The sequence below is a fragment of the Taudactylus pleione genome, unplaced genomic scaffold (assembly GCF_031769625.1).
Source record: "Taudactylus pleione unplaced genomic scaffold, aTauple2 ptg000201l, whole genome shotgun sequence".
Taxonomy (NCBI): domain Eukaryota; kingdom Metazoa; phylum Chordata; class Amphibia; order Anura; family Myobatrachidae; genus Taudactylus; species Taudactylus pleione.
In genome coordinates this window covers 23,809,385-23,831,081 of record NW_028284603.1, presented here as the reverse complement: position 1 = coordinate 23,831,081, position 21,697 = coordinate 23,809,385, and positions in this window count along the sequence as shown.

Sequence of the window (21,697 nt, the reverse complement as noted above, 5' to 3'; positions counted from 1 at the left end):
CAATGATATACATACTCATAATCCATGAGATCTTCATCTGGGATCCTGTTACACATATAGTAAAAGAAATGTGTAAAATAAAAAAACATACAGGTACCTATAATATAGCTGTGTAACAGTATTATTTTCTGTTTCGATTAAGTACTTTTTTGTTTGCTAGGAATTTATTACATATAATATATGCTGGTTGACTAATGTATCTCAATTGGCTACACAGATCACTACTTTCTGAAATATTGTTATTAAATGATTATTAATCTATAAATAAAAAGAGCCAACATATTACATGGATTGGGTAAGGGATGCCAGCGCTCGGAATCCCGATGCCAGCATCCTGAAAGGCTAGCATACCGACACTAGTTGTTTGGTATGCTAACCCTCTCCTTAACTGAACCCTCCCCGATGCCTAACCCTAACCATCCGTCCCCGGTGACTAACCCTAACCTCTCCCTACCTGATGCCTAAAAGATGGCGAGAGCAATGCTGTACAAACAGCGATAATCTAAGATTACCACTGTTTACTAAATACAGAAAAGCGGGAAAAAAGCCTTTAGCGAGCGCTACAGGGGTTACTTTTCGTTTGTAAATGGGGCCCTTAGTGAGATAAAAGTATTGAGCAGGAAGGTGCAAAGTAATTACATAGTGAGCTTTCACGGACTTAGGGGGTCATTCCGACCCGTTCGCGAGCGGCAGGACGCTCGCAAGCGGGTCGATGTTCCCCACTGTGCATGCGCACGACGGAGGGAGCTCCGTCGTGTGCATGAGCGAGACCCGGCGAGCGACGGGCTCACCATCGCTCCGGGTCTCGCACCAAAGGGGGCGTGCTGTCGATGTTGATTGACAGCACGCCCCCTTTGGTGGGCGTGCCGGGGGCGTGCTTGCCAGACGGAGGCGTTCCCATGGGAACGCCTACCGTCTCAAGCCGGCCCCACTGACATCACTAGTGATGTCAGTGGGAGTGATTTTGGCTCTGATAGAGCCAAAATCACTCCAGGGCTTGCGGCAGCGAGACCCTACCGCAGGGACACCGTTCTCTTCTGGGGGGAGACATGAATTAGGCTCAGGGCATGCAGTGACTGGGGGTAGCCATGAATTGATCTGGACTGAGGTGTGTGAATTCTGTGTGTGATGCACAAGAACTGAATGTGGCAAGGCATAAATTGTCACTGTGCAGGGGGAATCTGTACTACTGAGACAGCAGCCCTTCCATGTGATCACTAGGTAACTAATCACAGAGGTGAGCTGTTGTCTCTGCAAATTAGGAGATTACTGCAGGCTCGGGGGTGCCGAAGAGGGGGGAGCGAGTACTGTTTACCCGGGTCCAGACTTGGAGGGGCCTGGTGAGTTGCTAAAGGGGGACATCTGCAGTGGGTGGTGTTATGAAGTACAGAGAGCTGCTGCCTGCTGAGAGGCATTCACATTGTCCACCTTTGTAGTGCAGCTCAGCCACTCCCCGGGGACCAGATTGGCTCCCATCGATCAAATGACAGAATGAGAGACACTGGTAGACCGCAGATCATCTAATGGGGACCTCGGAAATAGAGGACACGCTTGGGGCCACCACTCTATAGGTATCCAGCTCACCCTGCAATGCTCATGGCCCCTCCCCTCCTGGATTTTGGTCACACTTCCCAGCATCCGGGCTGTCCTCACTCATGATGGCCCTGTGCATGCAGAGATGCATTCTCTGATCCTGCTGTCAGATTCTGTATAGCAAAGACTTTCTCCTGACTACAGGGATAGTTGAGAGAAATACCCTGCTTCATGATTTAAAAAAAAAATAAAAAAAAAATATATATATATATATATATACATAGATGTATAGCAGCGGCACTCACAGGAACTTCACGACAAATGAGACAGACAGGTCAGTGATATTCCGACGTTTCAATCTCTTTAATGAGATTTTCCTCAGGGACCTGAGTAAAATCTCATTAAAGAGATTGAAACGTCAGAATATCACTGACCTGTCTGTCTCATTTGTCGTGAAGTTCCTGTGAGTGCCGCTGCTATACATCTATTTTTCGGGCAGAGTGTTCTTCCCGGGGAGAGGGCACCGAGGCAAGTAACTATTTATTATACTATTTGTGGGAGTGCCGGACGTCGAGAACATTTATATATATATATATATATATATATGTATATGTATATATATATATATATATATATATATATTATTTTTTTTTTAATATATTACATAATAAACAGAGTAACAGGATCATATGTGACTGCTGTTAGAGATGTAAAAAGTAAAAATGAATGTAGATACATACATGTTTGGCAGAACTGGTCCTGCCCATGCAACCCTGTTAGAAAAATAATAATAAAGAAAAGTTAAAAGTGGTTTTCAATCTCCAATTTGCTTTAATTTACTGGCATAACTTTCTGTATCTGTCTAACAGTCTGACATATACTACATTTCAGTGCACATGTATAGTATGTATGGTAGTATGCACACAGGCAGCTTTGCAATTGTGATCCTTGCAATAAGGCAAATGCAGCAGGAGGTGTATGACACCCCCTGTATGACATCCCCTGTATGACACCCCCTGTATGACACCCCCTGCTGCATTTGCGATCCAGGCACTACGACGGAGGTCGCAGGCTGGGATTACCATTGGTGGTCGATGGTGGACGATGCCGGGCGGCCTCAGCTTACTGGCGAGTCCAGCAGACTGCGTATGTCCACGCCCCAAGTGCCGTCTGCCCCCATCCCGCCTCTTAAATGACTCTGCCTGTCAATCGGGCAGAGGCATTCAAGGATTTGCTTGTGTCTTAGCAGGACCCATTCTGCACACTTGTGAGCTATACTGAATCAGGTCCACTGATCCTTATAGAGAGATGCAAGGACAGTGCACAGAGCTATCTAGCCAGAGCGGATGATGGAAGAGATGAGACAGTTATATATGTGATATTTCCTTTAAATGCTTTTTCAATTAAAATTCAACTATCACATATATTAACATTGTCATGACTATTCTCTCTTTTGTGTATGATATAATTATATACAAATGGTGTTGTGCTAATAAATATCTAATCAACTATATAGTCACTGAGCACGGTAGAAATAAAGATGAAGACGTCAATTTAATATAATGAATGAATATATCCTTTATATAAACACACGTGTCACATTAAATAATGACACCATAATAAAATATGAGATATGGTAAGAACTTACCCTTGTTATCTCTATTTCTACGAAGTCCATAGGGTTCCACAGGATACCTTGGGGTATAGGTGTGACGTCAGTCGCAGGGCACCAAAGAGTTAAGCTTTCAGCCTCCCAGGATGCACTAGGTCCCCCTCCTATACCCCGCCCCCAGGCCAAGGCACCTCAGTTAGTTACCAAGCCATAGGCCGGAGGAGGAGAAGGAAGAGAGAGAACAAAGATCTGGACACATACAAGAATCACATTCTCACCAGAGGGAGACGGAAAACCGGTGACCAGAGCAAAGCCCATCTGCAGCACAGGTGCGACAGGGCGGGAGTCCTGTGGAACCCTATGGACTTCGTAGAAATAGAGATAACAAGGGTAAGTTCTTACCATATCTCATATTTTCTACTTCAGGGTCCATAGGGTATCCACAGGATACCTTGGGGATGTCCCAAAGCAGTATCCTTTAAGGGTGGGGACGCTCCTGTGCAGAAAGAAGAATCCGCCGCCCGAAGGAAGCATCCTGAGAGGCGAAGGTGTCAAACCTGTAATACCTCACGAAGGTATGGACAGAATACCACGTAGCAGCCTTGCAGATCTGAACTGCCGAGGCACCACGTCAAGCTGCCCACGAAGGACCCACAGACCTAGTGGAATGAGCCTTCAGAGAAGGAGGGACCGGTAGGCCTTCATGAAGATAAGCTTCAGAAATAGCCATACGGATCCAGGCTGCCAAAGTTTGCTTTGAAGCAGGCCAACCCTTTTTACAGAAGCCATAGAGGACAACAAAGCGTCCGACTTCCTAAACAAAGAAGTGCGGTCCACATAAGTCCTTAAGGCCCGCACAACATCCAAAGAGGCCTCACCCACGGAAAGACCCGGTGAGTTAAAGGCCGGAACAACTATTTCCTCGTTAACCTGAAACTGGGAAACAACTTTGGGGAGAAACTCGGGCCGAGTGCGGAGCACTGCCCTGTTCCCATGAAAAAAACCAAGAAAGGGGGTCTACAAGAAAGAGCCCCTAACTCAGAAACACGTCTGGCTGAAGCAACGGCCAGAAGGAAAACAGTCTTAGCTGTTAGCCATTTAATATCCACTGAGCCCAGTGGTTCAAACGGCGGTCCTTGGAGAGTCCTCAGGACCACAGCCAAATCCCAAGGCGCCACAGGTGGAACAAAGGGCGGCTGAATACGGAGAACACCTTGCATAAAGGTGCGCACATCCGGGATTGTAGCAATCCTACGGTGAAACCAGACAGATAGGGCCGAAACCTGTACCTTCAAAGAAGCAAGGCGAAGCCCATGATCTAGTCCCGCTTGCAGGAAGGCGAGAATCCGAGACAGACGAAACTCCCGCGGTGCATAACCTCTCGGTCGACACCACTGGAAGAACGTATGCCACACGCGATGGTATATCCTCGCGGAAGACGGTTTCCGAGCTCGTAACATGGTACACAGCATAGAGCTGGCAAACCCCCAGGACCTCAGCATGGCCGTCTCAACAGCCACGCCGCCAAAGACAGCCGAGTCAGGTCCGGGTGAAGACAAGGACCCTGAGACAGAAGGTCCGGTCGTAGCGGCAACCGCAGAGGACTGTCCACGGACAGACCCTGAAGGTCTGAGAACCAGTGCCGTCTGGGCCACGCGGGAGCTATCAACAGGAGCGTCCCTCCTTCCTGTTTGAATTTCCGGATTACCCGTGGAAGAAGGGAGACCGGAGGGAACAGGTATGCGAACCTGAACGTCCACCGGACGGACAGAGCATCCACCAGAGACGCCCCTTCGTCTCTTGTGCGAGACCCGTACACCGGCAACTTGTTGTTGTGCCGGGACGCCATGAGGTCGATTTCTGGAAGACCCCACCTGTCCACCAGTAGTTGAAAAACGTCCGGGTGCAGGGACCATTCCCCTGGATGAACGTCCTGGCGACTTAGAAAGTCCGCCTCCCAATTTAGCACTCCCGGGATGAAGACCGCTGATATGGCCGGAAGATTGCGCTCCGCCCAAACCAGGATCCGAGAGACCTCTACGAGAGCCGCCCGACTGCGAGTTCCTCCTTGCCTGTTTATGTAGGCCACGGTGGTAGCATTGTCCGACTGGACCTGCACCGGGTGACCCTGGAGAAACCGCTGTGCCTGCAGGAGAGCATTGAAGACCGCACGGAGTTCCAAGATATTTATTGGAAGCTCCGCTTCTGTCGGTGTCCACCTGCCCTGGAACAAGTGTGGACCCGAAACTGCTCCCCAGCCCCGAAGACTGGCGTCCGTTGTCAACAGGACCCAATTTGGAACCCAGAACGGACGTCCCTTGTTGAGGTGGGTCATCTTTAACCACCACGCAAGGGACAGGCGAACCTCCGGGGTGAGCACAATCGTCTGGAACTTCAGAGACTGAGGCAGCCCGTTCCACTTGGACAGGATCAGGTGCTGCAGAGGTCTAGAGTGAAACTGGGCGTATTCCACCATGTCGAACACCGACACCATGGAGCCCAGTAACCTCATCGCCGAGTGTAAGGACACCCGGCGGCTGTGCAGACAACTGCGCACCCTTGACTGTAAAGCAGAGATCTTGTCCTCCGTCACGAAGATCCTTTGCTGTCCCGAGTCCAATAAGGCTCCAAGATGCAGAATCCTCCGAGACGGGATTAGAGTGGACTTCTGCCAGTTAATTAGCCAGCCGTGCCGTTGCAGCAGTGCAATGGTCAGGTCCAAGTGGTGTAACAGGAGCTCTGGAGATCCTGCCACCAATAACAGGTCGTCCAAGTACGGCAACATGCGGACTCCTTGCAGCCGCAGAGAAGCCGCCATGACCGCCATAGCGTCCTGTATGTCCAATGACACCATGTAGTCCCCAGGTTCCAGCGCCAGAATGATGGACCGTAGGGTCTCCATCCGAAACTTCGGGACCCGCAAAGACTTGTTGAGTGCTTTGAGGTTGAGAATCGGACGATATGACCCATTGGGTTTCTGTACCAAAAATAGATTTGAATAGAAACCCTGGCCCCTCTGGGAGAATGGAACAGGCACTATAACTCCAGCCTGGAGCATAGTGTGCAATACCTTCCGCAGCTCCGTAGCCTTGTTCCGGTCTGATGGTAGACCCGTGGTGAAGAATCGAGCCGGGGGTCTGTGCCGGAAGGAGAGGGCGTACCCGTGAGAGACCACCTCCAGAACCCAAGTGTCTGTCGTAGTGAACGACCAACACCGGGAGAACTGCAGCAGGCGGCCTCCCACCCTGGGATCCCCCAAGGGGAGACCCGGACCGTCAGGCCGCAGGCTTGTCATCTGGCTTGGGGGCCGGACGTCTGGTACTCCATGCCTGTTTCCGGGGCTTGCCCGATTTCTTAGGGCCAGCCTGTCGAGGAAACGACTGTGGTTTGGGCCTGCCCTGGGCCCTAGATGACCGAAAGGACGATGGTCCAGAACCAGAAGGAGCAGCGGCCGACGGGAGACAAGCAGATTTGGCTGCCGCCAGCGTGGCCACAATCTTATCCAGATCCGGACCGAAGAGAACTTCTCCGGTAAACGGCAACGCTTCCAGACCTTTCTTGGATCTGCGTCCGCCTTCCAGGATCGCAGCCACAAGGTGCGACGAGCAGCTACCGCTGCTGAAGAAATTCTAGACACCAGAGTACTAATGTCTAGAGCCGCCTCGTTGATGTAGGTGGCCGAATCACGGAGATTGCCAATCAACTCCGCTTGTTCGGCCGGACAGTCGGATTCAAAAGAAGCCTCTAATGAATCCGCCCAGCGCTCCATCGCTCTGGCAACCCAGCAAATGGCCATAGCCGGCCGTGCTGCCCCCCCTGCAAGGGAATAAGCGGACTTCAGGCAGATTTCTACCTTGCGGTCCGTAGCATCCTTAAGGGAGGACATGGATGGCATCGGCAATGTGGCACTACGGACAAGACGGGTCACGTGAGAATCCACCTGTGGAGGGGATTCACACTTAGCAAAATAATTATCCGCGAACGGATAAGCCACCGCCAGGCGTCTCTGCGGCTGGTATCTTTTGCCAGGTTGTTTCCACGCCTCCTCTAAATGGTCCACCAACTGACCCGAAAGAGGAAAGACTGTGGCATCGCCCTTCACATCTTTGAAAAAGGCATACTTAGATTTAGCCGCTGGGGGAACTTCGTCCTCAATCACCAAGGCTGTGCGGACCGCCCGAATAAGTCCAGGAATATATACTTTGGACTTAGCATCAGCGTCCTTAGTATGGAAAGGTTCCTGATCGTAAGGATCCAGAATCTCCCCATCATCAGACGTCCCTTCGTCATCCTCATAAGGAGCGGACAGAGACGCCACCGGCCTTTTATGAGGCCGCATCACAGACTCCCCTTGCAATACATCCGACAAGTGCTGTAAAGAACTCGTCAGGGAGTTAACCCACGCTGGCTCCTGAGAACCCGGGAGCGGGGAAATAGGGAGACTGTGGGGTACCACCAATTGTCGTGGGAACCCCTGCATGGGTGACGACACCACAGACTGCTGGGACAAACCCATCGGAGTAAACGCGGGCTGCGGAGCTAACTGGCCCACTAAAGCTGTTAACGCCTGAGCGAAACAAGCCCAGGGCGGCTCCTGTACCGGTGCTGTAACCGTAATAGGCCGCGCCATGGACAACACTGCCGGCAAAGGCCCTCCGCGCTACCCTCCCCCTCCGCTAACGGTACTTTGCACGTGGTACACTGTAGCCGGAGGGGAAAATCACTTTCAGACATGATGGCACCACGTATGTGACCTCTCTCACCAATTAAGTATTAAATAGGCGAGAGACCACCCTGCAGCACCGCACCGCAAGGGCTTTAGCAGAAAGAACAGGGACAGTAATAAAGCTGACAGTTTAGTGAAGAATAGTTACAGGCAGCGCTAGCACAGTCACATACAATGCAGAGAAATAACAATTCCTGCACTAACAGCGCTGATCACTCAACTACACAGACACAGGGCCTGGTAGGACACAGCGCTGCATACACAGACCTGAGCCACAGCGGAGGAGAGGTATGCGGGGGGACCCAGACCACGATGCTTCCTTCCAGACTTCCAGCAGCGTTCACCATGCGTTGCAGAGAAGATGGCCGCCGAGGAGCAGAGAGAAGCTGGCCTGGGGGAGGAGCGCTGACACAGGACCAGTCAGCACAGTGCAGAGAGGGCTGTGTGCAGCGGGGGAGGCGCCGGCTGTGAGACAGGGAAGGCGCGCTCCCCTGGCATGCATTTAACCCCTGGGACGCCGCAGCGCTACCGCTCTGCTGCGGTCCGCTGTCCCAGGGGGTAGTGGAAGCGCAGGTTGGTCGCCTGGCTCCACGCTGCAGCCAGTCCCCAGGGAGCCCCCTGCCTGGGGACTTAGGACCATGTGATCAGCGGGGACCCACCGCGGGACCCCGCTGCTTACCTCTGTCCCCCTTGAATCCGGCCATGGTCCGGAGCATCTGGGGTCACCGCTAGCTGTGACCCCAGACGCCCACCAGCATCCCCGGATCAGTACCGGCGTTCTGGTACCGGCGGGGTGTAGGGAAGACAGCATGGACGTCAGGACTGACTGTCCATGCTGTTCATCCAGTTGTGCAGCCACAGCTGCATGAAGAATAAGCTTCAGGGGCTCTTCTAGCCCCCACTCCAACAGGTGCACCCGACTCCGGCCGGGCACCAAACTAAACTGAGGTGCCTTGGCCTGGGGGCAGGGTATAGGAGGGGGACCTAGTGCATCCTGGGAGGCTGAAAGCTTAACTCTTTGGTGCCCTGCGACTGACGTCACACCTATACCCCAAGGTATCCTGTGGATACCCTATGGACCCTGAAGTAGAAAAAGCACTATACAATCCTCCTCTAGTGAGTATTTTTTGTCTCTTTCGTGGGCTCACACAGGCCCATAGGTGTGTGCGGCTGTATTTAGTATACAGTGTATCAGCACCTTGCTCAGTGTTCTTTTCTATGATATAATTATATTAATATATTATGTAGAAATAGGGTAATGGGACTTTAGTAATTACTACTGACACAGTCACACTACTGATGTACACTCTCTATGCTGTCACTGTGTGTAAGTATATACAGCTGCACCCATGACTAATGCCTGGGGTAAGTGTTACTGTGACTGTGCTGGCTGCACACTGAGATTTGCACATAAATACACTTTTCTGTGAGTGCATCTTATCTATGTGCCATAATACAGCACATTACAATGATATACATACCGAGGTTTGGGGATTTCCTCCTCTGATGACCTACACATACAGTAAAAGAAAATGGGTAAATATCAAAAACATGCCTACAGTATAGCTGTATAACAGTATTATTTTCTATTACATAATGATCCCACAATCATTGACAGTAAAAATCATTTTCAGACTTTTTATCTGATTTCCATATACTATAAGTACCTTGAAGAAACAAAAAACTGCATGAAATAGTGTAATGAGGGGTACACACTTGAATGACAAATCATTAGATTGCTAACCCACTGACCAATCTAAATATTTGGCGAGGTTATGCACAAACGGCCTTGTGCATACACATTTACCAATCGGCCGCCCTATATGTCTGGCCAGAAGAACCAGCTATGATGTCATTATCACTGGTATCTGTGGCCAGCATATGACTTGGTTGGTCAGACATGTGTATACATAAGCTATCTTATAGATATAATGCATCTGCTGTGCTGCAATATGTCTCTGACAGACATAGGGCCTGATTCAGAGCTGAACGCTCTGACCAGAGCTCTGAATCAGGGCCCTCCTCCCTGAAAATGGAGCGGCCTCTTGGACTCTCGCATAGCTGGGGGTTACCACCCACAGCTTATGCGAGCGTCCATGAAGATGGTCGCGATGGTCAAGACCATCGTGACCATCGGGCTTGCGACGAGAGGGTCTCACTGCCGCAAGCCCTGGAGTGATTTTGGCTCTATCAGAGCCAAAATCACTCCCACTGACATCACTAGTGATGTCAGTGGGGCCGGCTTCAGACGGTAGGCGTTCCCATGGGAACGCCTCCGTCTGGCAGGCACGCCCCTGGCATGCCCACCAAAGGGGGCGTGCTGTCAATCAACATCGACAGCACGCCCCCTTTGGTGCGAGACCCGGAGCGATGGAGAGCCCTTCGCTCGCCGGGTCTCGCGCATGAGCACGACGGAGCTCCCTCCGTCGTGCGCATGTGCAGTGGGGGAACATCGACCCGCTTGTGAGCGTACTGCCGCTCACGAGCGGCTTGCGAGCGTACTGCCGCTCACGAGCGGGTCTGAATGACCCCCATTGTTCATAGATATATTGTGTGTATATCAGTGCTCGAAGTGGGAATTTAGAGGTGGGGTATAGAGATTTGAATCTCCCCTTCCCCCTTCGGCCCCTGCTTCCATATCACCCCCTGCAACCCCCACACATCTCCCTGTCTGCTCACCTCTCTTAACCCCGTCCTTCTCACTGATTCCCTCACCCCCGACATCTCTAACTGTCTGTTTCCCTCTGTCTGCCCCTCTCTCTATTCTCTCTCACCCTCCCCTCTAATCCCCTCTTACCTGTCTCTCTGAGTCAGCGCTGTCATGGAGCCTCCGCGGGAGCATCAGGTTCTAGCAGTAGCAGCTCCTGCTTCCTGCACTGCACTTTACAGTAAGGACCCGCTCAGACGGCCAAACAAAAAAAAAGGGAAGGCTATTTAAATCCGGCACCGGCCACAGACCAATGAGAAGCTGCTACTTGGCAGGTTCTCGTTGGCTCTCTGCCCGTGAGCTGCGATTGGCTGCGGCAAGTGCTTTAGTGCAGCCGGCACCCGATGCTTTGTCCCGGCTACGTTCTGCCGCAGCGGATCGAGATGTGTCCCCAGCGGGACACATCTCTACACAATGCAGCTGCTGTTCCAGTGCTGGGATCCCATACTCGATCCCAGCACTGGTATATTCTCTACTGCGGCTACAATGAAGTGGCGGCGGGAACTGGCGGTATGTCATACCGCTATATACTGCCCCACTTTGATCACTGATGTATATACTGCCAGATGGACTAAATGATATATCGTTCGTCAGCTGTACAATATCCTCTAGTCCAGGGGTTCCCAACCACAGTCCTCAAGGCACACTAACAGTCCAGATTTTAAGGATAGCCATAGTTGAGCACAGGTGACTTAATTAGTACCTTAGTTATTTTGATTTAACCATCTGTGCTTAAGCATGGATATCACTAAAACCAGAACTGTTAGTGTGCCTTAAGGACCGAGGTTGGGAATCACTGCCCTAGTCTGTACCCAGCATAAGGTGGGTATCTGGACTTTAGAGGACAATACCTTTAAGAAAAGAGAAGTCACATAACCATTAGCGGATGGGCAATGTTGTGCCGCCATTGTCACACAGTGATATAACAAGAGATATGGTAAGAACTTACCTTTGTTATCTCTGTTTCTACGAAGTCCATAGGGTCCACAGGGTTGACCTTGGGGTATAGGTTGGGAACCAAATCCGGGCACCACGCAGTTAAAGCTTTTAGCTCCCAGGATGCACTGGGTCCACTCTCCCTATAACCCCACCCCCAAGCCAGAGGCACCTCAGTTTGTAAGTAGCCAAAGGCCGGAGGAGGAGAGAAAAAGAGAGAGAAAACTGGAACACTCAATAACCATACTCACCGAAATGGGAGACGGAAAACCGGTGACCAGCCACACAGCCCATATGAAGCCAGGTGCGTCAGGGCGGGAGCCCTGTGGACCCTATGGACTTCGTAGAAACAGAGATAACAAAGGTAAGTTCTTACCATATCTCTTGTTTTCTACTTCAGGGTCCATAGGGGGTCCACAGGGTTGACCTTGGGGATGTCCCAAAGCAGTTCAACCAAGGGTGGGGACGCTCCTGTGCTGAGAGGAGAATCCATCGCCAAAAAGGAAGCATCCTGAGAGGCAAAGGAAACCAATGCCTAGAACCTTAAAAAGGTGTGGACAGAAGACCACGTGGCCACCTAGTAAGGCAAAACAGCCGAGGCGCCACAGCGAGCCGCACACGAGGGTCACATGGCCCGAGAAAAAACAAGCATCAACAACAGGAAGGCCTACCCATGGGTAGGCCCCTGAGGAAGACCTACGAGGCCATCCAGCCAACATTTGGTTATAGGCCGGCCATCCTTTCCTGTGAAAACCAGAAATCTCAGACCACCAATAAGGAGTCCGATTTCCGTAAGGAACCTGAACGGATCACATAAATCCAAAGAGGCCAGACCACAGTCAATGAGGCCACACCAGCCGAGAGGACTGGGGACAGAATGGCCGTACCATAAGTTCCAGAATAATATGGAACCTGAAAACCACTAAGAAGAAACACAGGGCGAGAGCAACTCCCACCCTGACATGATGCCCTCCAGAAGAGGGAGCCACATGAGAACGCTCCCAATTCAGACACTCTCCTGGTTGATATAAACACCCTGAGAGAAAGAGAGAGCCTAAGCAATAGACCATGTAATGGCTATCACAACCAGCGGTTCCATTGACTGTCCCCGGAGGTAACGAAGAACCACTACTTACTCCCAAGGAGTCCCTAGGGAGGACAAATGGAGGCATAATCAAGAAAACACTCCAAAGGATGAACTGGATACCAGAGTGGAGCAATTCCATATCTTAACCATACTGACAGTGTAGAGATCCGCACTGTCAGGAAGACCAGGCCAAGTGTGAAACCCAAGCCAGCCGGAAGGAATGCCAGAATATCTGGAAATCCTGGACACCGGAGGATTGTATCGACAGGTACAATACCATAAGATTTATGGCTGCCACAGTTTGTGGTAGGTCCCAGCAAAAGCTGATCCATGTGCTCTAATCATTCCAACGATGACAAAGCCAGGGAAGCCGTAAGACCACTGTAAGGACACAGTCAAAGACAAACGACCCAGGTCCAAGGCAAAACCAAGGACCCTGAGACAACAGGTCCGGGCAGTGAAGCATCAGGGATGGAGTATCGATGTAGAGACTCCGAAGATCCAAGTACCCCTGACATCTGGGGCAATCAGGAGCCACCAGCAGGAAAGCATCTCCGTCTCGATTGAAAACACTTCCAAAGACCTCGAGGAAGAAGGGAGACCGGAGAACACAGGTACACAAAGTGGAAGGACCACTTCACCGACAAAGAGTCGCTGAAGGTTGCTTCAGAATCCCCAGAGCTGGACTGTAACACCATAGTGTGATAGTCAGAAGGCCATGAGGGTCACCTCAGGGGGGCCCCCCCTGCTCACCAGGAGATGAAACCTCTCTTGGGGAAGAGACTAGTCCCCGGGATGCACGTCGTGACGGCTGAGGACTCCCGCTTCCCAATGGAGAGCTCCTGAAATGAACGCTGCCGAGATGGTCGGGAGGAGACCCTCGGACTATGTCCGAATATGTGACATACCTGTCATTGCCACCCAACGAACAGTGTTGCTAAAAAGGAAGCCACTGTCCTGACCCTGTCGGACTGAACCTTTTCAGGTTCACCGGGAAACAAGAGTTATGCCAGAGTAAGTTAATTGACAGGGTGGAATCGACAGACGTCCAACTGCACTGAAAAGGATTCGATCCAGACACTGTCCATAGCAAAGAAAACCCTGGACGAGATGGCCATAGCCACCCGGACAGGGACCGACTTGCCTCCGGAGAGAGCATCATCGTTTGAACAGTTATCCGACAGAAAAAACTCGTTCCATCTGGAGATGAGCCAATTATGGAAAGGCCTGGAATGGAACTGAGCCCATTCCACCATGCATCCCAGAGTGTAAAGACATCTGTCGACTGCGCAGACAACCATGTACTCCTAATGGAAGAGAGGAGATTCCGTCTTACGCCAGAAGAATTCTCAGATTCTGAGAATCCAGCAGGGATCCTAGATGAAGAATACCCAGAGAGGGATGCAGGGAGGACTTTTTCCCCGTTGATTAAACGTCTGCACCCTGAAGAAGCCACAGTCATCCTGACCTGGCCGTAAAGTACCCCGGTGATCCCGCTAAGAGCAGGAGGCCGTCCAGGTACAGGAGCATTGGGATATACTGAACAGAAGAACTGTCAGAAAATCCAAAACGCTGGTAAACCCCTGTGGGGCTGAGGACAGTCCCAACAGGCAGAGCCCGAAAAATTGTAAGTGTTGCTGTGATACAGCAAACCTCAGCCCATGCTGAGGAAAGGTCTCTGTAAGTACCCGTAGGCACGCATCCTGTATATCCAGTGATACCATAAAGTCCCCAGGTTCCAAACATCGTATGATGGAGCATAGGGATTTCCTCCTGAGCCCAGGTAGCTTTAGGAACTGGTTCAGGGAATTGAGACAGAGAATAGGCCAAAGAGGACCATTCAGCCACCGCACCAGAAAGAAAACAGAACAACCAGTCCCTCACTGAGATAGTGGGGATGGCCTAATTAGCTCCGCTTACCGCAACAACTGCATAGCTTTCTGGATCTGTAAGGCCCTTGTAAAGAGGGCGTACCCTCCTACCCACGTAGCCGCGGCAACTTGACACTAATACCGGGCGAACTGAGAAAATCGGTATCTCCCAGTTGTAGGCCTGTCCCGTCAGGCTGAAGAGATATCCGTAGGTTCAGAAGCAGGATCGGCTGGCAGTCCAGGCCTGCTCGGTACTGGATATGTCGGCCCTTGTAGATGCCGACAGTCTACGAAGAAACAGACCTTTAGGCTGACCCAGAGGACAAAAAAGACTTAACAGACTTAGTCTGAGGCCTTGTAGTGGGCATAGCTGAAAGCGGTAAACTTGTCGTTAGTAATACTGCCAATGTTACTACAATCTTGTCAAGGTCAGGACCAAACAATATCAACCCTAAAGATGGTATCTGCACCTCTGCATTCCCAGAGCGCAGCCATAGGGTATTACGGAGGATACAGTCGCAGCCGGAACTCTGAAAGTTAGGAGACTGGTATCCAATATAGGCATTTCCACCTATGACAACAGCATATATTACGTGAGCGACCAAATACATTTGAACCCCCGACGTGTTGGAGGGGAAAAAACGTTACAAATGCATCAACCCAATATGCAATAGTATTAACCAACCATGCTATAGCCATGGTAGGATGGGTAACAACTCCTGAAAGCAAGTATACTGATTTCAGGCAGAGTTACCACCTACGGATCCGAAGAATCCGACCACGCAGGAATGGGAGGCGTAGTAACGTCTGTAATCAGACGAGTAACACGCCCATCCCCCCCAGGAGGGGCTCGTGATGACCCTCAGGGAATTTGGGACAGGAGGCCAAACACTGTTGTAACACCTCCTATCTGGCAACAGCCAGAGTCCCGCTATGCGATCCACCCGCTAGTCAGCAACAGGGAACCCGAAGGCACGCAATACTGAGGGTGTATGATACAGGTGCAGGTCAACATTCACTCTAACCAGAATGGACCTGCTACCAGCCCTAAAGCAGGGATAATAATACCTGAAATAGGCTTCCCCCCGTGTAAGAGGGAAAGAGCCCCAAACAGTACCCAGTTCACGGCAGAGCCAACTGGGAAGTAACCACAGGGCGTCAACCACGCCAATTAGCGTTTCGTAGAAAACGACATCCACCCAGGGTGGCTGTTGTGGTAATCCCTGCAAGGGGAATGACAGACTATTGTGGCACCAGGGGGAATTCATATACTGCGAAAAACCCCTGCAGGGAGCGGTAGTCTGTGTCACAGGGGAAGAGTGCAAGAAGCTGCGAGATACCCTGAGATGAAAAGGGCAGTATGGTGAAGTAACCCCAAGTGAGGTACAACAATGGGGCCCGCCCGGCGATCCGCAATTGAGAGGATCCCGAGAAAACAAACCGCCCAAGGGGGTCGTGAAAGAGGCCAGCACCAGATGACGCCACATACAGAACCCTTTATGAGTCAAATCCTCCGCACTAACACCTGCAGCACATGACTTGCAGGATAGTAAAAATGGGTGCAGTATAACGCTCTATCTCCTGGTCAGACATATCTGACCAATCTTGGCGGAAATATTAAGCAGCACTATACTGGTCCTGACTGATGCCAAAAATTAGCTGCAGGGACCCATTTTCAGCGTATGCAACACACAGTTCCATCTAAAATATGGCAACGTGCAGCACGCAACAGTATGTGACAAACCACACAAATATTAACAAGTATATAAATGTGAGGTCTCAGAACCACCCTAAGTACAGCTGTATTAGGGCAGATAAAGAAAAGGGATAGATATACACTGACAGGTGAGAGAATAAAGTACAGACAGTCAGCACTAGCATAAGTCACATACAATGCAGATATATACATATATACATAAACATGTCATATAATATACTGCACTATTACACTGCATTCAACTGCCCAGATTCAGTGTCTGGGAAGGCTACAGCGCTGTGTACACTGACCTGATGGTGAGGTACGCAGGGGGACTGGACCAACTGCCATCCTGAGAGATTTCTGCTGCACCACAGAGATAAAATGGCCGCTGGAGACCTCAGAGGAAGCGTGGCCCGCGGAGGAAGCAGCTCAGCGACGCCAGACTATGGATACTGAAAGGCGCGCTGAGCTGAGGGGAGGAGCCGCTGTAACAGGGAAGGCTGCCTCCCCTGGCCGGCTATTAACCCCCGGGACGCCGGCTCCCTGCACCGATCGTTAAGTCCCTGGTGGTCTAGTGGACACACGGGGTATGGGGGGCCCGCCGCCACTGCCGGCGCCTCCGGTCTGTCCCCTGAGACCGGAGGCACAGGACTGCATTTGAAATGCGCGGATCACCGCAAGCGGTGATCCGCGACCTTACCTGCTCCCCGTGGATCCGGCAGCAGTCCTGGGCGCCCACAGAGTCCGGCTAGTACAGACTCTGGGGTCCCGCTGAGATCCCCAGATCTGTACTGGCGTCTCAGCGCCAGCGGGGTGACGGAGCGGCAGCTTAGACGTCCTATGGACAGTCCGACGCTGCCGCTCTGAAGAGTCCAAAGTCCATGGAAAAAACTTTGTCCCTAAAAAAATAAAATAAGCTTAGGGGCTGCTAATCAGCTCCCCCTGCGCTAACGGTGACCCGACTCCGGCCGGGCACCAACTTAAACTGAGGTGCCTCTGGCTTGGGGGTGGGGTTATAGGGAGAGTGGACCCAGTGCATCCTGGGAGCTAAAAGCTTTAACTGCGTGGTGCCCGGATTTGGTTCCCAACCTATACCCCAAGGTCAACCCTGTGGACCCCCTATGGACCCTGAAGTAGAAACTTGCATACCTCCAAACATGAGATATCAGAATTAGGTCATGTCCAGAATCCAATCAGACAATATGCCAATCTACCTGTGGCACACCCTTTGCTGTGAGACCATATCCTTTATGCCCACTGTTATTATGGGCAGAGCCATGAAAATCAGGACAGCTGGGGGATATGTTCTTGCCAATGGGACATAGGAAGACCAATCATGTAAATCTGCCCATGAGAGCATCATGTAGTTTATAATAAGACATAAAATGCGGTAACATTATCACGGAGGATTCAAAGTTTATTCTAGTGATATAAACACAATTTATGAAAGGTCATCCAACAATATTATCAGCTTGTATAAAATGTGCTTATATTAATGAGGTTTTAGCAGACATTAATTGTACCAGTTTTAAAATAAAATAATATAATTACCACTCCTCAGGTGACACCTCTGCAAAAAAAAAAATATATATATATCTTAGAATGTTTTCTTTTTTTACTTTTGCATAAAATAAAACTGATGTAGTAGTGTTGGCTGGTGTAACTGACTGTAACAGCGACACAACAGCTCAGGACTTACCGGGTATGGTCTCCATAATTTCCTATAAAAGTAACAAAAATAATGGTGAGTAGACAATAAATATAAACCTTTAAATCTTTAAATACATACATTTTATATATATATATATATAATATATATATATATATATATATATATGTATATATACACACATGTAGAATCTTGTTATATAACTTACAAGTTTTTTCCCCTTCCTCCCTCTAATTCTCCTCCTCTTCCTCTTCCGCATTATTCTACAAGCAGAACATACAGTATGTTATAAAACACAGAAATGCACATCACATATTACATATCACATATATGGGCGCCATAAGGAAGGTGCAGCAGCATTTTGTGTTAAGGCCAAGTGGGATTTGTTACAATTGCAGCACTGTAATTCCCAGGTAAGGAGGAGGCCATCTAAAGTAATGGGCATAAGAAGCAATCTAATGCTTTATTTGTCTAGGTGAACACTGAGCATGTTTATTTATAAGATAGACCTGTAATATACAAGTCCAATAAGAATACATTCATATAAAAACAAATGTAACAATAGATGCACAATATTATAGAACAGACAAGTCTGCAATAAACAGAAGGAAAAGTACATTTAGATTTAGGTAAAAATCTACTCTAATCACTGGAAAACAGACAGAAATGGTCGTTCAGACAAATTGGTTGGATCAAACGGATTTAAGCAATTTGAACAATAGTTTTTGTCCATAGACCATATGGTGGATTGTCATTTGTTCCCATACATTACCAGGTTGTCATTCCAACCAGCCAGATTGCACAGATATCTGGCAGCTAATTGTACAGTGTATGCCGGCATAAGGCTAAAGACATATTTAATGTAAAAAAGCCCAAGCAAATCACATGGCAGACCTATGCCAGAAGAAACCATTTGGGAAAAAGGGGACCTGGGCCTTGGAGACTACCAGATGGAAATAAGATGACATGAGTAAATAAGGATTCTGAGGGTAATGGAGGGTGAATTAGGGTGGCTCAGGGAAAATGTACATACTACTGCTAGAGGGAAACAGGATGGACAATTATAGAGGCGATGTATGTAAGCTGGGATCAGTTGCAAACTACTGTTGTGTAAAGTATTTAAAATATAAAATATTAAAAACAGTGAGATAAACAGGAACCCTTGGGGCCATATTCAATTAGCGGGCAAAAAAAGGGCCAATCCCTTTTTGTTTAAAAATGTGGGGATTTCTTTCGGAACCCCTTGGACGCCCCCCTAATGAGAAATGACACCATTTTTTTTGTAAGTTGCGTACTTTGGCGAAAAACTACTGCACAAATCTTGGGCAAAAGAAAAATAGTTGAAAAACAAGAGATATGGTAAGAACTTACCTTTGTTATCTCTGTTTCTACGAAGTCCATAGGGTCCACAGGGTTGACCTTGGGGGGTATAGCTGGATCTGGATCCACGGGCACCACGCAGTTAAAGCTTTGCTGCTCCCAGGATGCACTTGGGTCCGTCCTCCTCTATACCCCGCCCCGGCCACAGGCACCTCAGTTGGTAAGCAGCTAAGGCCGGAGGAGGAGACTAAACAGAGAGAAGGAAGACTGGAACACACAAGAAACCATACTCACAGAAATGGGAGACGGAAAACCGGTGACCAGCCACACAGCCCATTTGAAGCCAGGTGCGTCAGGGCGGGCGCCCTGTGGACCCTATGGACTTCGTAGAAACAGAGATAACAAAGGTAAGTTCTTACCATATCTCTTGTTTTCTACTTCAGGGTCCATAGGGGGTCCACAGGGTTGACCTTGGGGATGTCCCAAAGCAGTTCAACTAAGGGCGGGGACGCTCCTGTGCTGAAAGGAGTACCCGGCGCCCAAAGGATGCATCCTGAGAGGCGAAGGTGTCAAACGCATAAAACCTCAAAAACGTCTGAATTGAAGACCAAGTAGCCGCCTTACACAGCTGAACAGCGGAGGCGCCACGTCTAGCAGCCCAAGAGGGACCCACAGAACGAGTGGAATGAGCCTTAACAGAGGCTGGCACAGGTAAACCCTCCTGCGCATAAGCCTCACAAATAACTGAACGAAGCCAACGGGCTATCGTTTGCTTGTTGGCAGGCCAACCCCTCTTGTGAAAACCAAAGAGGACAAACAAAGAATCCGACTTCCTAACCGAAGCAGTCCGGTCCACATAGATTCTAAGTGCCCGGACCACATCCAAGGAAGCCTCACCAGCCGAAAGATCAGGTGACTGAAAAGCTGGCACAACAAGTTCCTGATTAATGTGGAACTTTGAAACCACTTTGGGCAAAAACTCAGGACGCGTGCGGAGCACTGCCCTGTCCTGGTGAAAAATCAGAAAAGGAGGGCGACAGGAAAGCGCCCCCAATTCTGAAACCCTCCTGGCCGAAGCAATTGCCAGGAGAAAAATGGTCTTAAACGTCAGCCACTTGAGCTCCACCGACTCAAGCGGCTCAAAAGGAGGACCCTGCAAGACCCTCAGTACCACCGTCAAGTCCCACGGAGCCACCGGAGGCACGAAGGGAGGCTGGATCCTGAGAACACCTTGGAAAAAGGTGTGAACGTCTGGCAGTGTAGCAATCCGTCGCTGAAACCACACGGACAAAGCAGACACATGAACCTTCAGAGAGGCCAGGCGTAAGCCGAGGTCCAAACCCGATTGAAGAAATTCCAAGATTCTGGAAACCCGGAACACCTGCGGATCATAGTTTCTGGATTCACACCATTGAAAATAAGTGCGCCACACCCTGTGGTAAATCCGCGCGGAGGCAGGCTTGCGTGCCCTAAGCATGGTACCAATCACTGAACTGGAGAAACCCCTAGACCTCAAGACGGCTGTCTCAAGAGCCACGCCGTCAAAGACAGCCGACCCAGATCCGGGTAAAGGCAGGGCCCCTGAGACAACAGGTCCCGACGCTGAGGAAGAAGGTACGGAGCGTCGATGGAGAGGCACCTCAGATCGGAGTACCAAGGACGTCTGGGCCACGCCGGAGCCACCAGCACGAGCGTGCCGCCGTCCTGCTTGAATTTCCGCAGAACCCGAGGAAGTAAGGATATCGGAGGAAACAGATACGCCAGGTGAAACGTCCATTTCACCGACAGAGCGTCTACCAGACAGGCGCCTGCGTCTCTTGTCCTTGACCCGTAAACGGGCAACTTGTGATTGTGACGGGAGGCCATCAAGTCCAGCTCCGGCAGCCCCCACCTGTCCACGAGTAGCTGAAACACCTCTGGGTGAAGCGACCATTCCCCGGGATGCACATCGTGACGGCTGAGGAAGTCCGCCTCCCAATTGAGGACTCCGGGAATGAAGACTGCCGAGATCGCTGGAACATGACACTCCGCCCAAGCAAGAATGCGAGACACCTCCGACATTGCTGCCCGACTGCGAGTTCCCCCTTGGTGGTTGATGTACGCCACCGTGGTGGCGTTGTCGGACTGCACCTGAACCGCCCTTCCGTGAAGAGCGGGGCCGGACGACTGCAGGGCCCTGTACACAGCCCGCAGTTCCAGGATGTTGATGGGGAGAAGTGCTTCTTCCGCGGACCAACGACCTTGAAGCGATAATGAGCCGGTCACTGCCCCCCAACCCCGAAGACTGGCATCCGTCGTGAGCAGGACCCAGTCCGGGATCCAAAAGGGGCGCCCCTCGACCAGATGCACCGTCTGAAGCCACCAAGCCAAAGACTGCCGAACCTCCGCGGACAACACCAGCATCTGAGAGCGGATCCGGTGAGGTAACCCGTTCCATTCCGATAGAATCAGCCCCTGCAGGGGCCGGGAATGGAACTGGGCAAATTCCACCATGTCGAATGTCGACACCATGGACCCCAGAACTCTCATAGCTGAAT